Genomic DNA, 14,024 nt, shown 5'->3' on the forward strand with positions numbered 1-14,024 from the left:
GGAAACCAATAAAACAAATTTCAAGTGCATTAGGGAGATAAAATGCAGAAATGCTAGGATTCTGTGTAAATTTATTCTTTAGGTTCCTCCTGTCACATGTCGTGACAAAAGAGGAAAAGGCTCAGATAATATGAACCTTAATACGTCAAAGGTCTGTTATTGTTGCATCAACTTTCCACACCACTCTGGTCTTCTTGTTCAAGTCTACTATGCATCTCCAGAATCAGAACCAAACATTATTATTTTGTGATCCTCAAAGCTGAAACAAGCTTCCAGAAAACTGCAAACATGAAGAAATACCAAGGTTCTTTAAATCAAACCTAAACGCCCATTTGTTCAGAGTTGTCTTTGATTAATAATAAATAGAAAATAGATTTATTCTGGTCTTAATTGCAACTTTTCAATATGTTTCTTTATCAAATGTTATTTGTCTGTTCAATGTTTTATATTTTTATTATCATGTTGTTACTGAAATGTGCTATGTAAATAAACTTTGCCTTGGTTCCTGAAATAATCCAAAATTACAGAAAGAGACACAATGACCGCATCTCACTGAAACATAAAAACAAGAAATAAAATATATTTCTGACTTTGCAGCTGGACTTGTGAAAATAAGGGAATAGAAATGGGTGCTGGATAAATCACCCCAGAGGTACAGAAAATGAATGTTATTAACATAAATCAGACTAACTGTTACCCTGTTGTCAGGAGAAATGTTGCTATTACACCTGTCAGGTAAAGGTCAGAGGTAACATATGCACTGAAATTAGCAAGACCATCAGTTTAGGATAAATGTGAGGACCAACTGAAGACTTGTGGATGAAAATAAAAAGATAAACAGCTCTTAGGCTACAAGGGGTCCAGTCTTTGTCTTGATTAGGAACCATTTCTCCTGTCAAGGTACCATAACCATTTGAAATCACACGCTGCTCTTTTGCCCCAAGTAGATCTGATCTAAAAAGGAGTTTTAACAATTGCTTGAAAATATCTTGCCATTTGTCTGGCTTGGCTGCTAATGGAGAAGCGAACTGAATTGTTTTAAAAGTGCACTTTCAACGTGTTATAGTTAATCAGAGGCAGATAGCTTCCTCCTCCTCTGGCAGTCTGACTCGTGTTAATCACACAGAACTGCACACAGGCTCCCTCCTTAGCATCTCATTGGACACCCTGCTGCTTGTAAAGGGTGGATGCTCAGCTCCAGGCCTCCGGCGCTGTCCACAATCAGAAATGCACAGTGTACACTGAAGCAGGTGTGCAAACACATAATTGTAAACATCCACATGATGGCACAAACATAACTGCAGACGGGTTGAGAAACAAGAAAAAAAAAGGAGTATTATGTATGCTGCCAACCTAATGGACAGAAAAAGAAAAAAAATGACCATGGTTCTTCTGTATTCATCATGTGTTCACATCATACCCCCTTATCTCTTCAACCGACAAAAGAACCCCTCAATTAAATGTGATTCCTGTCATCCTTCCAACTCAAACGAATGACACGCAGAAGCTTGCTCTCAGGAGCTTTTATGAAATGGAACCCTTCTGTCGGCTGACTTTGGGGTGGGCCAAAGAAGGGGAGTGCGAAGAAAAACACATCAGACAGACACTTTCAATGATCAAAGCCGGACAGAAGCAAAACGAACAGTGCAACATGAAATATATCACAAAAAAAAAAAAACATATATATATATATACATATATATATATACATACATATCTAAAGGCGATCAGATAGCTTGTTGCCCCTGAAGAGATGTGCTTAGGGAGATGTGCAATATAGTCAGTGTTGTTACCATCAAAGGAAATGAGTCTCTCACTGTGGGTCATTACTGCAAGCGGCTCCTGTCAATAATGAGTAAGCAGCCCTTAATCTAATTTGACAGAAGGCCAGAGCTCGGGTGAAAAGCCACCTTCGCCGTAAAGAGCAACAAGCTGCTTACGGAGGACACTGACCTGGAAAAAAACAAAAACAAAACATACATGTGACAAAGCTTAATTTGTAAACATGCAAACATATGTTCCTTAAATGATCTCGGGAGATGCCATCAGTCAGTTTTCTGTCAAGCTTCTAATTTCTACTTCTTCCTTCAGTGATCAAAAAGCTCAGGCACTTATGCCAAAATATATTGACTGTGACTGATTTAATTATTGAAGGGTGGCTGCTTGGTTTTGCTGACTGACCCCATCCAACTGTCCCGTGAAGTGCCTCAAGCATATTAGACCCTGCATCTGTAACCTCCTGCGCACTGCCTTAACCACCACTGGGCTCCAGCAGGCTGCCCTTTGAGCCACTCATGCATGCTCGATGCTAATGCGATGTGACCACTTTGAGCCCTCCACCTCTCTTTGTCATGTCAAGGGCATATATATTCAGAGCTATCAGTGTGGAACTGCTCTACTCACTCCAGTGTGCAGGGGCCCTGGCTGCAGTAAGTAGCTCTCCGAGGGACCAGGGGTCATTAACGATTTATTGCCACAACGGCTTTTTAGATTGGCCCAGTGTTGGTGGCAACAGTTTAAAGTGATGCAGAAATAAGTGATAAGCAAAACTGACTATTGAAAATTTTAAAGGACACTGAATGTGTTATGAGGCCAGTAGCTTTTTTGTCTTTATCTTACATTAGACAAGTGTTTTTGCCACCTTCTGGATGCATTCGTTTGACATAATCTTCAAATCCACAAGGTCAGATGACACAGAACTGGTTGAACTCAGATCATTTGGTTGATTTCTTGGCAAGGTAAATTTTTTTGGCACAAACAATACATTACAGAGTAGAGGTCCCTTCTGACCAAATATATCCATTTAACTTAGTAACTGACAATTAATTATTAAATATGTACAAACCTCAGAGTCAACCTTTTGGTCTCCGGTATCAGACAATTCTTTTTCTCCTCACACTGGTCTATGATTTCACAAATCGGATTGGATGACAAATAATGACTCTAAATCCATACCAATCACAAATGTGACACTCAAGTTGTTAGACAAGTGGATCACATCATCTGCTGCGCAGCCGCCATTGCGTAATCCCGGATTACTTTCAGTCATCAGAGCAGATTTTTAAAATGTGGTGCGAGTCTTGGTTAAAGGACGAGCTGACACTTTAAAAAATATGGCAATTTGCTTTCTTGACAAAGCATACCAGGTGTTTGGAGAAGATTGGTCTCTAATGCAAATCTGGAAGTCTATCAAAAGTGACTTCAAGCAACCTTCTTGATTTGCATAGTTGCTAAATTAAGGGATGCAAAAATGACAAAGCTATTTTGTTTCATAAACTCTGAACTCAGATAACACATTTCTTCATCTAATGAAGGCACCCATCCAATAATTTGTTATGCTGGGTTTTATAATAGAAATATCTACTTAATTCTGAGATTGCATGAGTGTTTAGGTCCACTTAGCAGAAAATGAAAGCGGGTGAGAGGGACACAAGAAGAATGAGGCAAACATGTTAAAGTTTGTTACTCTTCTGGCACAGCAGGTCTCAAAGCGTCAACATCAGTCTGAGTCATCCTATTTTTATGTTACTTTGATGAGCTGCTGCTGCTGGTGGAGGGAAAGCATCTCTTGAGACTACACACACAAGCATTTTTTTTCTTTATTTGGACAATTCCTAGAAACTACTCCTTTGTTGACGATACAAAGATTGCAAAAGCATTGCAATGCATTTTCCGCATTTTGTCCCCTTACTACCACATACTCAGGTGTATGTTGTTGTTTGTTGAGAATTTATGTGACGATCTGCAACTCTAACAGACATATCTCAAAAGATTCGCAGATGTAATTGCTGAATAAATGCAGCTACAAAGCAGATATATTTCAAGTACAAGTCAAGTTTTCGAGGAGAAAGTCCGGATGAACTCTATAGACTTCTGATTCAGGTCTCAAGCCTCTAATGACTGCAATAAAGATTTTCTCACCAAATCCATGACATCTAGTCCACCTGGAACGTTGCATTGCTGTAAGTTAGGAATACGAGCCTGTACTGTGTTATTAGTTCTGAAATCTTTTTTTCTTTTTGTGACTTTACTGCAATTCTAGTTAGAATCTTAACACTTTAAGTATCGTATTTTACTACAAAGCAGTGTGTGTTTTTGTGTGGCTGCAAACAAAGGAGCCGCCACAGTTTTTTAAATATTTTATTTGTTAAAATAAATAAAGAAATCATGAATTTTTATCCTCTCGCTACAAATTCATGATTCATGCATTAATAAAATAATAGTTGACTTTGTGACTATAAATCAACAAATTAAAGAAATATCCAATGCTATTAATACTTTTGCAAGGTACTATATGTACATTTAAAGAACTGTGTATCCCTTGAGGTGGTGCATGAACTCTTTCATTGACTCCTCTCACACAGCTTTTCTGAATAAATTGGAGAATCATACAACCATATGCATGTGCTCTTTCACACATCTTTAACCCAGACATGTGACAGTCAGCCACCAGCTAGAGTTGGTCCTGTGGGCTCTGTACACATCCATGTGTAAAAACAAACAAGTGTGTGGATGAGTGTTTGGGGTGTAGGGATGTGTGTGTGCTACAATTTAACACTGTAGGTGGGATAGTTGAATATGCCAGTTATGCACTTGTGTCCAGCAGGGCAAGATGAACTAAGAAAGCACGGAAACATTAAGGAGATGGGAAGTTACGAAAACATTTTTCTCAATAGCCAAGAGCCTTTATGTTATTTGGTCTCCTGTGCTCATCTGTACAAACAAATGTCTGAGACAGAATTGCAAGAAAGAAGCAGCGGCGCATTATAGACTGAGAGGACAATATTAGTTTTAGATCAAATGTGTTGGTGCCTAAGGGATTCTTGGGATATTCCAACAGTTCAAGGCTTACGGAAGAAAAATACTGTTTATTCACTATGCACTTCTGTTTACTTCCTTCAATCTCGAGATGCTGCAACTGTATCAAAAGCTGAGCTTTTGAGGAAACAGAGACCCTCAGGCCAAATCTATTAGTTTTATTTTGACTATTCTAATAGTTCCTCCTCTCAGTAAAAATGGAGTTCTGACTGGATTTGACATCATTTGACAGCGCTGTTTTTCTCGTCTAATGACCTTTCTGTTTAAATAGGCAAACATGTTCCTCTCAACTCCACAAATACTTCACCTGATGCCTCCAGCTCTGGTTTTTCATACATTAGGGTACATAATGTAAGAACGTGGTCTACCGTGGCATTTGGAGCAGCCCACCTTGCTTAGCGTAGTCTACGGGGAGCTATGGTTTGAATCTGCATTCTGAGCGACTTGTCAAGGCACGAACTGGCAGGGCGGGAGGCAATTACCGCCACTCAGCCAGCCTTATAGCAGAGGAACTGAGGCTAGAGAATAGGCCAGCACTGCTCACTTTGGATTGAGCTCATATGGGATTTAAGCAGGAGCGACAATCCGCTGAGGGGACACAAAGTCTGCATTTTAACACACAAACACGCCGTTTTTGCCTTGATGCACACACACCTACACGCATTTAGCCACATGCGTAAGTGCACCCACCATAAAAAATTAAGTCTATGAGCTCAACTCAGGAAGTTTGAAAGAGAAGAGGTATTTTTTTTAAGGTTGGTGATGTAGATTTATATGCAAGGAAATCTTCCAAAAAGCCAAGGACATGAGAGCTCATGCATACACCCACATGTTTTTGCTCATACAGCCACTGTCCGAAACAACAGAGAGAAAGTTGCCCAAAGATAATTGCTTTTTGGGAGAAGTAGGCAACTATTATTCTCTAGACCCTTCATTCAGGAAACATAATTATTTTGTTATTCTTCTCAAAATACAGCAGTCACGACTGCCATCTATTCAGGTGCTACTTGTAATAATCAGAGCCTCTCTCAATGAAAAGAAAATCTAATCTTTCCCTGAACAAGAATTAAACTGCTCTGACTCAGAACGCTGGAATAGTAACACTTGAGCTACCATTCAGCAACTTTCCAGTATATTCATACTGGTTTAACTTTTTTACAAGCTAAAAATGTTAATGTATTTTCTTGAGATTACATGCGATAGAGCAAAACAAACACGGCATAATTGCGAAGTAGAAGAAAAAGGATACATGATTTTGAAAATTATTTACAAATACATTCCTGACAGGTGTAGTGTAGCACAATATATTTGTATCAAACACCCCTCTTTTCAGAGTCAACAGCCTATAAAATTACCCTTTGCTGAAATTATAACTTCAGGTCTTTATCTTTGCACATCAAGAAACTGAAGTCTTCCACAATTCTTCTCTGAAATAGCTCAAGCTCAGTCAGATTGAATCGAGAGTCTCTGTTAACAATTTTCCAGTCTTGCCACATACTCTCAATAGGACTTTTACAAGGTCACGAATATGCTCTGATCTAAACCACTCAGCTCTGGCTGAAAGTTTAGGGTCATCATCTTAATGTAAGGTGAACCTCCACTCCAATTTTAAGTCTCTGACAGACTAATAGATTTTTTTCAAGGATTGCTCTGAATTTAGCTCCAATCATCTTCTCATCAAGTCTGACCAGGTTCCCTGTCCCTGCTGAAACAAAATGTATCCGCAGTGCTGACAGCATCACAGTGTGGTGCTTAGTGGATTTGTTCACAGTGTAGGTTCCTCAACACATGTAGGTTAAATCTAGGTATCTGATTAACAGGGGTTGAATACATTTGCATGCAATAATGCTATTTAGATTTTTTCTTAACAATCGAGAATATTATACTTCTTTATAGGTATGCACAAGTTTAAGTTTGTAAGGCAAAACTACAATGTAAACCCCTATTACAGCCTGAGGTCACTGAACATGGGTCATACATAAGGTTGAGTAAAGATGAATTAACGTTTCATTTAGAGCTTCATTAAGTACCCTTCATAATTGTGAAGGATTTTCTTCACAATGATGAAATCAAATCTTGCAAAAATAAAAGTGATCCCCTGTGCTCTGAGTTTGCTACATTTCTTTGTGTCCCAACATCAAGTATTATTGTCGAGGTTGATGCTTTACAACTTATTATTAAAGTGTTAGACTCTCAGAGCTGTGATGGGCTTTACAGACACTGCTCTATTTTCCCTCTAACTCTCGACGACTCTTTAGCGAGTCTTATTTTCAAGTAGTAGGTAAATGCTGCTTGACACGATTGTCTTTATGCATTATTTAAGAAAAAAGGCTAAAGGAACAAAGATGTAAGTGACTAAAGGATAAGAGACTTTATCATGCATACAGCCTCCTGTTACACAAAGAATAAATGTGGGCGATCAAGCAAATATTCCATTACAACTGATGCTGATAACAAGTTCCCAGCATTAGAGCCTTGAGCTGCGTTAACAAAAAGGGATATTTTTCCTTTTTCTCTGCAAGTCTTTTGCCCGACTCTGTCCTTGCGATTTTAAAAATTAAGTTTAAGAGTTTTGAAAAGGCTGAAAGGTTTACTTCAAGACAAACAGAACAAAGTCTTTAGCTCTAGAAAAAAAATGAGACCACTGCAAAATGATTAGTTTTCTGGTTTTACTCTGTATATGTATGAACTACTGACAACATACCTCCAAAATCCCAAGCAATAATTTTGTATTTATTTGAAAAATTACAAAAAAGATACAGTGCTTCAGACCTCAAATAATGCAAAAAAAGAGATAACAAGTTCATATTAATTTAGAAACAACAATACTACTGTTTTAACTCAGGAAGAGTTCGGAAATCAATATTTGGTGGAATAACCACGAGGTTTTCAATGGGTTTTCATTTTTTCAGTGCAGTGGGCTCTTCATTTTTTTCCAGAGCTGTATGTCCTAAAGCAAAAAATCATATTGAGCTAATTTGAATAGCCATCAAATGTCCAACACAGAGCTTCTGCAGTAAGTAAGGGTTATCTTATTTTTTTAGATAAGAGGGTGAATAAAAAATAATATAAAGAAAACATGCCTTTTTAACCTGGCTAGTTATCTAAACACAAATAGTTCTGTCTTATTTGTATGCATTTTGAATTTCTAGCGTGACTGTTTGCATGCTTGCTTGTTTTTAACCTCTGTAAAGATCTGCCAAAAAAATCTTATAAAACTAAAGTAGGAATTAGAAATGTTTGTATGGTGCAGGGTTGTCCTTCACGGATGCTATATTTCATAAAAGAATCTCGGTAAAGTATTCAGTGGATATTTTTATTGCCTTAATATTACAAAAAAAATGATAAATTGTGTAACAGTTGAACAAAACCTTTTAAATATTTAGGTTTTTCAATCAAAATCTCACTGAATGGAACAGTGCAATACCAGAATATGTGAAAAAGAGGGATTCAAAACTGATTCAATGTTTATATTTACCATTTATTTTTGTTGACAAAATGCAGCATTTTTCTCACAGTTACACAAGGCTACATTAAATCTCACTACATTTCTTGTCTTTAAGTTGCATTGATTTTAATGATCGATATTCTGTTAAGAAGCAATGGTGGATGACATTAATCTTACTGGAGACTACTGGTTTGACACTGGGTTGATCCATTATAAAAGAAAAGGTTTTTTAGGTCTTTAGTGGAAATGCAGTAAAATATATTCCCTTCTGACAGCTAACTTTTGTCCTGCGACTTAGCCAGTCCATTCACGATTTTTAGCAGTGAATGGATTCATAAGAACAAGTGTCACCTAACAGGATAGGTATCACTATGGAGTGCAGAGAGCAGCTGTGGAGCTGGAAACATCCACTGGATTGTGCAGCTTGACAGGATTGTAAAAGCCTGCTGAATAGGTGCCGTCACATTTGTGGTCAATTTTGAAATGCGTTTTAACATACTAAAGGTTTAGCAACATATTACCATCTCAACATATGTACTCATAGAATGTGACACTGAGCTATTTTAGACATATGAACAAATGCTCTAGGGACATGTTTTCTGTTGTGCTGGATCTGGAAATTATTTGAATTATTTTTGCTATCTTTGTTATGTGTGAAAGCTGTGATGTGAGTTGTTCCTGATATTCCGTGTGAATTTAATATCAATTTGTCCGTAAAAATTTTAGTGAGGAAAATGATTGCATTCACTATCTTTCCCCATATAGGTGAAAGAATGCATTTTGTTTCACAAATGTCAAGAGAGCCTCTCATTGTCAACTTGAAAACTATGTCTCAGACTTCTAGACCTGTCCACAGAGCTGCATTCAGAGACATCTGTTCTGCAACCATGTTGAATAACTTCCAAACCTCCTCCTGTTTGACGGTATCATGAATAATTATGCTAGTTTGGAAACTTAGTCTTTTTGTCTTTTCAATCCCAGAGAGTCCTGCCAATTTCAAACAAGAACAATGAGTACAGTTTCACTCTAGAAACTTCCATAAAAACAAGATATTCTGTAAGAACTCCTCTGTCGATTTTGTTTCATGGAAAGAAATGCAACACATCTTGTGAGGTGAAACGGTTTTATGCTTTACTGAAAAGTAATTAAAAAGATCAAGAGTGAAGCTATTGCATGCTTCATTCGCCTTCTTTTTTTATGAAGATATTTGTTTTATTTTTCCACTCTTATATTGATTATTTTTGTTGAAATGACTTACTCAGGCATTTTCTAATTAACTAGAAAACATTTTCACAAGCAATACAAAGAATGGACTTTTAGCTACTGATTCAATCTTACTTGAACAAACTGGTTTATTTCGCTTGTGCAGAGTGTGGGGGTTAATTAAGACATACAACTAGCAGATAGCAATTAATTCTCTACTTAGGTCATTTAGCTGTTAGCGCGAACGTTTGGCACAATAATCGCTGAGAATTGAATAAACATGTTAACATCAGTCTAATTAGAAAGTCTGATCTTACACTTTTTCCTATATTTGAGGATTTCATATACAGTGAATGTTGAGTAAGAAAAATATAGCAGCTGTTGGGATTAACAGTAGAATAACAGGGACCTAATTTAATCAGAAGGCATACAGGTCAAACATAAAAAAAAACCTTGATGGTGCTGAATGCTGAAACTGAAAGTTGCAGTAGTTAAAATTGTGCATTTTAACAAAAACTTTACTGATGTCCTTTTAAATCTAAGGAAATGTTTAACAGGTTTTCTATGCACTAATTTGTGCTGATGATTCTATCATGATACATTCCCAGACAAAATAATTACATCTTACGATGAATTTGACATCCAAAGTTTAATTACACAAATAGTGAAATTAAAGAGTTTCAATTTCAGAGTGACAAAAACTTAAACTTCAACTTTTTTTCTTTTTCTTTTTAAAACATGCCCACCTTAACTGTGCTACCAGTTAAAGGAGAGCATTTGCATTGAGAGCAGCAAAACTGACAAAAAGATCAAGATGGGATTTTAAAAATATGCAACAGTGTCATTTGAAACACAGCTGGCAGGTCATTCTTGCTGTGTTGGGCTGACTCCTGTGGCCGTATATAAAAAAACCCCCACAAAAGAAACCCCAATAGACTTTTGGTTGTTTCCCCCAAAAGTCATGCTTATTGTGTTCCCCTATGCCATCTTTTCTGTTGTAATGGTCTATACCAGGCATGTCCAAAGTCCGGCCCGGGGGCCAATCACGGCCCGCGGTCAGATTTCATACGGCCCGCAGCTTCGGTCTTATAATGTATTATTTATGGCCCGCCTGCACTGTGAAACAGAATAAATAAATCATAAAACTTGAAACTGTAATTCCTCCTTTCACCAAATGGTGATAGCACCACTTTAATACTATCAGTCTCTGCCTCGGTGCAGCGAACCCCTCTCCACTCATTTCTGCCATGGCCACTGCAAAGAAAACGAGGAAAGTTTACAGTGAGGGCCGCCGCTTTCAAGAGAGATGGGAATTACAATACTTCTTTTCTGAAAATCAAGGCAATTATGCTTGTCTAATTTGTAATGAGACGGTTGCCTTGTTTAAGGATTTTGACGTAAAGAGACACTACCAGACTAAACATGCTAACACATACAACAAGCTAACAGGGAGTGACCGTGCTGAAAAACTGAAGCAGCTCCAAGCTGCACTGGCATCACAACAGCGATTTCTTTAGGCCTGAGTCAAAAGAAAATACCACCAAAGCAAGCTACGATGTTAATGTTAATAGCTAAACATGGCAAACCTTTTACTGAAGATACATTCATCAAAACTGTGTTATGAAAATGGTGGAGAACATTTGCCCTGAGAAGAAGCAAGAATTTGCAAATGTTTGCCTGGCACGTAACAGTGTGGCACTGAGAGTTGAGGACATAAAACTGAGTGTTTTGAACGATAACGTCTGTCACTATCAGCAGTGAAAAGTCAAAAGAACATTTATGCACTTGGGTTTATGGCACTTATTTTTATTAAACTCTTGAGTAAGATTTGGTTATGAACCTGTAGATGTGATACAAACTATTACTTTCTGAAAGATATTGTAAATGACAAGAGCAAAATTCACTTGTTTTAAGATTTAATAATAACAGACAACTTTGCGTTACTTATAACTCCTGTTTAAAATGTTCTTGAGGCAAAGATATTTTTAAACTCATGTAAATTTAAAGTATTTCATACAGTTTGTTCAATGTTATCTGACTCTCCAGATATGAAAGAAAAGCAGAATTTGTGTTTTTAGAGTTGTTCTCATCTGCCTGAGTGGCTTGTATTTGGTTATTTTGTCATTTGAAAAATAAAGATAATTGTGACAATGAAAATTGTTTTATAACAGTGTGTATTTGCATGACACTTTTGTAGTTAAAAAATGTCCGAACAAACTATTGGCCCCCGCGCATCTTGACTTTATCAAATCTGGCCCTCTTTGCAAAAAGTTTGGACACCCCTGGTCTATACTGTTGTCCCTGGGAGCAGTAATTGGTGTGATGGATATGATAGGTATGATATGAGAGCACTGAGGGGAAGGATGTCATTTCTGGCAATGGAAAAGGAATTGATGATCTGCACATGGACATACTGTGGAATTCAAGTAAATCTTTAAGGGCAGATAAAAAAGAACAACAAAGACATTAAAAATAATTTAAAAACACTTTTTGGAACAATTCTTACCTGAAAGTATACACCTTTTATTTGATTCAGTGGAATCTGTTCCGTTACATCTTGTTTATGGTGAAAAAATTGTTCTTACAGATCATGATGAGTGTATACAAGTCTTTGACACAATTTACTTATATTGCAACTAAAGTTTAAATTGTGTCAATTTATTCTTTTTTCCTTAGGAAACTTAAATAATTATTTCACCAATTTCATCTAATTAGAAATTGATTAGATTTATTCAAGGCTTAAGTGTAAAATGGGCCGATTGGTGACCAACCCTCAGGAGGAATCAGCCTGATGATATTCCAGTGTGATTTAGCATTCCGGATATGGTCATGGTGTCTTGCTTTTTTTTTTCTGAACTTGTCTGTTGAGTGAACCAATATATCAGCTTTGTGCTGTCAAGTCCCTGCGGCAAAGCTCCCTGGTCCTCCAAGGTCTTCTTAGACATGACTGACTGACCACATGCCTATTCTTTCCATCTCACTTACATGGACAGAGGCACTGAGTGATGAGAGGCGACACAGCTTCTGAATAATATCTCCATAAAAAGAAGAAACATGCTGTACGAAGGAGTGACACTAGACTAGTTATAAAATTCCAACCTTATAGGGAGGTCCTATTTTAAGAGTTTGACCTTTAACAGCCCCCACCTTATCTAGTGGAATCATGGATTATTGAACCCCCTGAAATGCTTATGGATGTTGTGGCATTGCTAATACACCAAAAGATGCACAGGAGAATATACACACTATTAATGTAGATATAAATTGGTATTAGAGGAGGATTATCCGTGTAAACACAAATCCCTTTTTTTAAGAAAAGGGCTGTTTTCAACCACAGTCAGAGTTTTTTACCCATATGATACTATTTTCATTAACAGGCAGTTTTGAAACCCCTCAGAAAAGAAAAAAAAGCTGACATGGTGCCAGTAATTGTCAGATTGTAATTCCCAGTGACAGATTTTCTGAGACCTTTAAAGGAAGAAATAAAAAAAAGGGGGAACGATAAGGAGCACGAAAGTCCTCAACACAGTCACTATGACAACAAGCTTATAGATGCTTAATATGAAATTAAAGCCAAGAAAAAAAAAAGTGAATCCGTTGTCTTATGCAGGTGCAAGGGATTGTTCTTCTTCTGAAAGCATACATCATGCTGGGCTGAGTTGCACAGCTGTAGACTGCTGTGCTTGCCAAAGCGGCTCCACTAACTCTTTCCTTGGACCCAAATCAAATCCTCAATTTGTTTATGTTATTATGTTAATAAAGGGTAGCATTTCCATATGAATATCAATATCTCAGTAGCAAGCGAGGCATTGCTGTGAACACTGTGGATCACTGGCAGGGAGGACAGTGTAATATGAATGGGGTTCCATTTGGAGTGAAATTTCACTCATTTGATTTTCTCCTCCGTGGATGATCTGAAAAGAAGGTATTTTTAGAGCCCAGGTGCTTATCCTCTTTGTGGTGCTGGAGGCTAATGTTAAATGAACACATCAATCTTCGGTGTTTCAGAGTGAGAAGAGAGCAGCGGCAGCCCAATCACTGCAGAGGTGAGTTTCCTGCCAGCTCTGTTATTCTAAAGCTGACTTTTTTCTATTGCTATAGTTTGTTGCTACCACAGGCATTATTGGCTTCTCAGTGGGATGCATTCAAGCCACTTGAGTGATGGCATCCAAAAACTTGGATAAGAAGTTATAGACAAAATGACTACATTGTGAAATTATAGTGGCAATTGCAATTCGTTCCTTGTCATGTAAGTGAAGCATTACATATTTCTTAAAGTAATTAGAGTGAAAAAATATCTTTGGTAATATGCTGTTGCAAAAGTGACAAGTAAAATGCTTTGCAAAAACACTTTCGGAGTTTTTACAACCACTAAGCATTTTGCCCATTTTAATGCCAGCCCATCTTACTCTGAAACCCCCAAATAAATCTATCATAAGCCAACTGTCTTTTGCTGTGAGGGTGATTTTCTTTGGCATGGATAGAGAATGTTGTCAGAAGTGATAGAAAGACAACAGGGGCTAAATACATGGCAACCCTAGACAAAAACATGACA

Source organism: Xiphophorus hellerii, chromosome 17 (assembly GCF_003331165.1).
Source record: "Xiphophorus hellerii strain 12219 chromosome 17, Xiphophorus_hellerii-4.1, whole genome shotgun sequence".
Taxonomy (NCBI): Eukaryota; Metazoa; Chordata; class Actinopteri; order Cyprinodontiformes; family Poeciliidae; genus Xiphophorus; species Xiphophorus hellerii.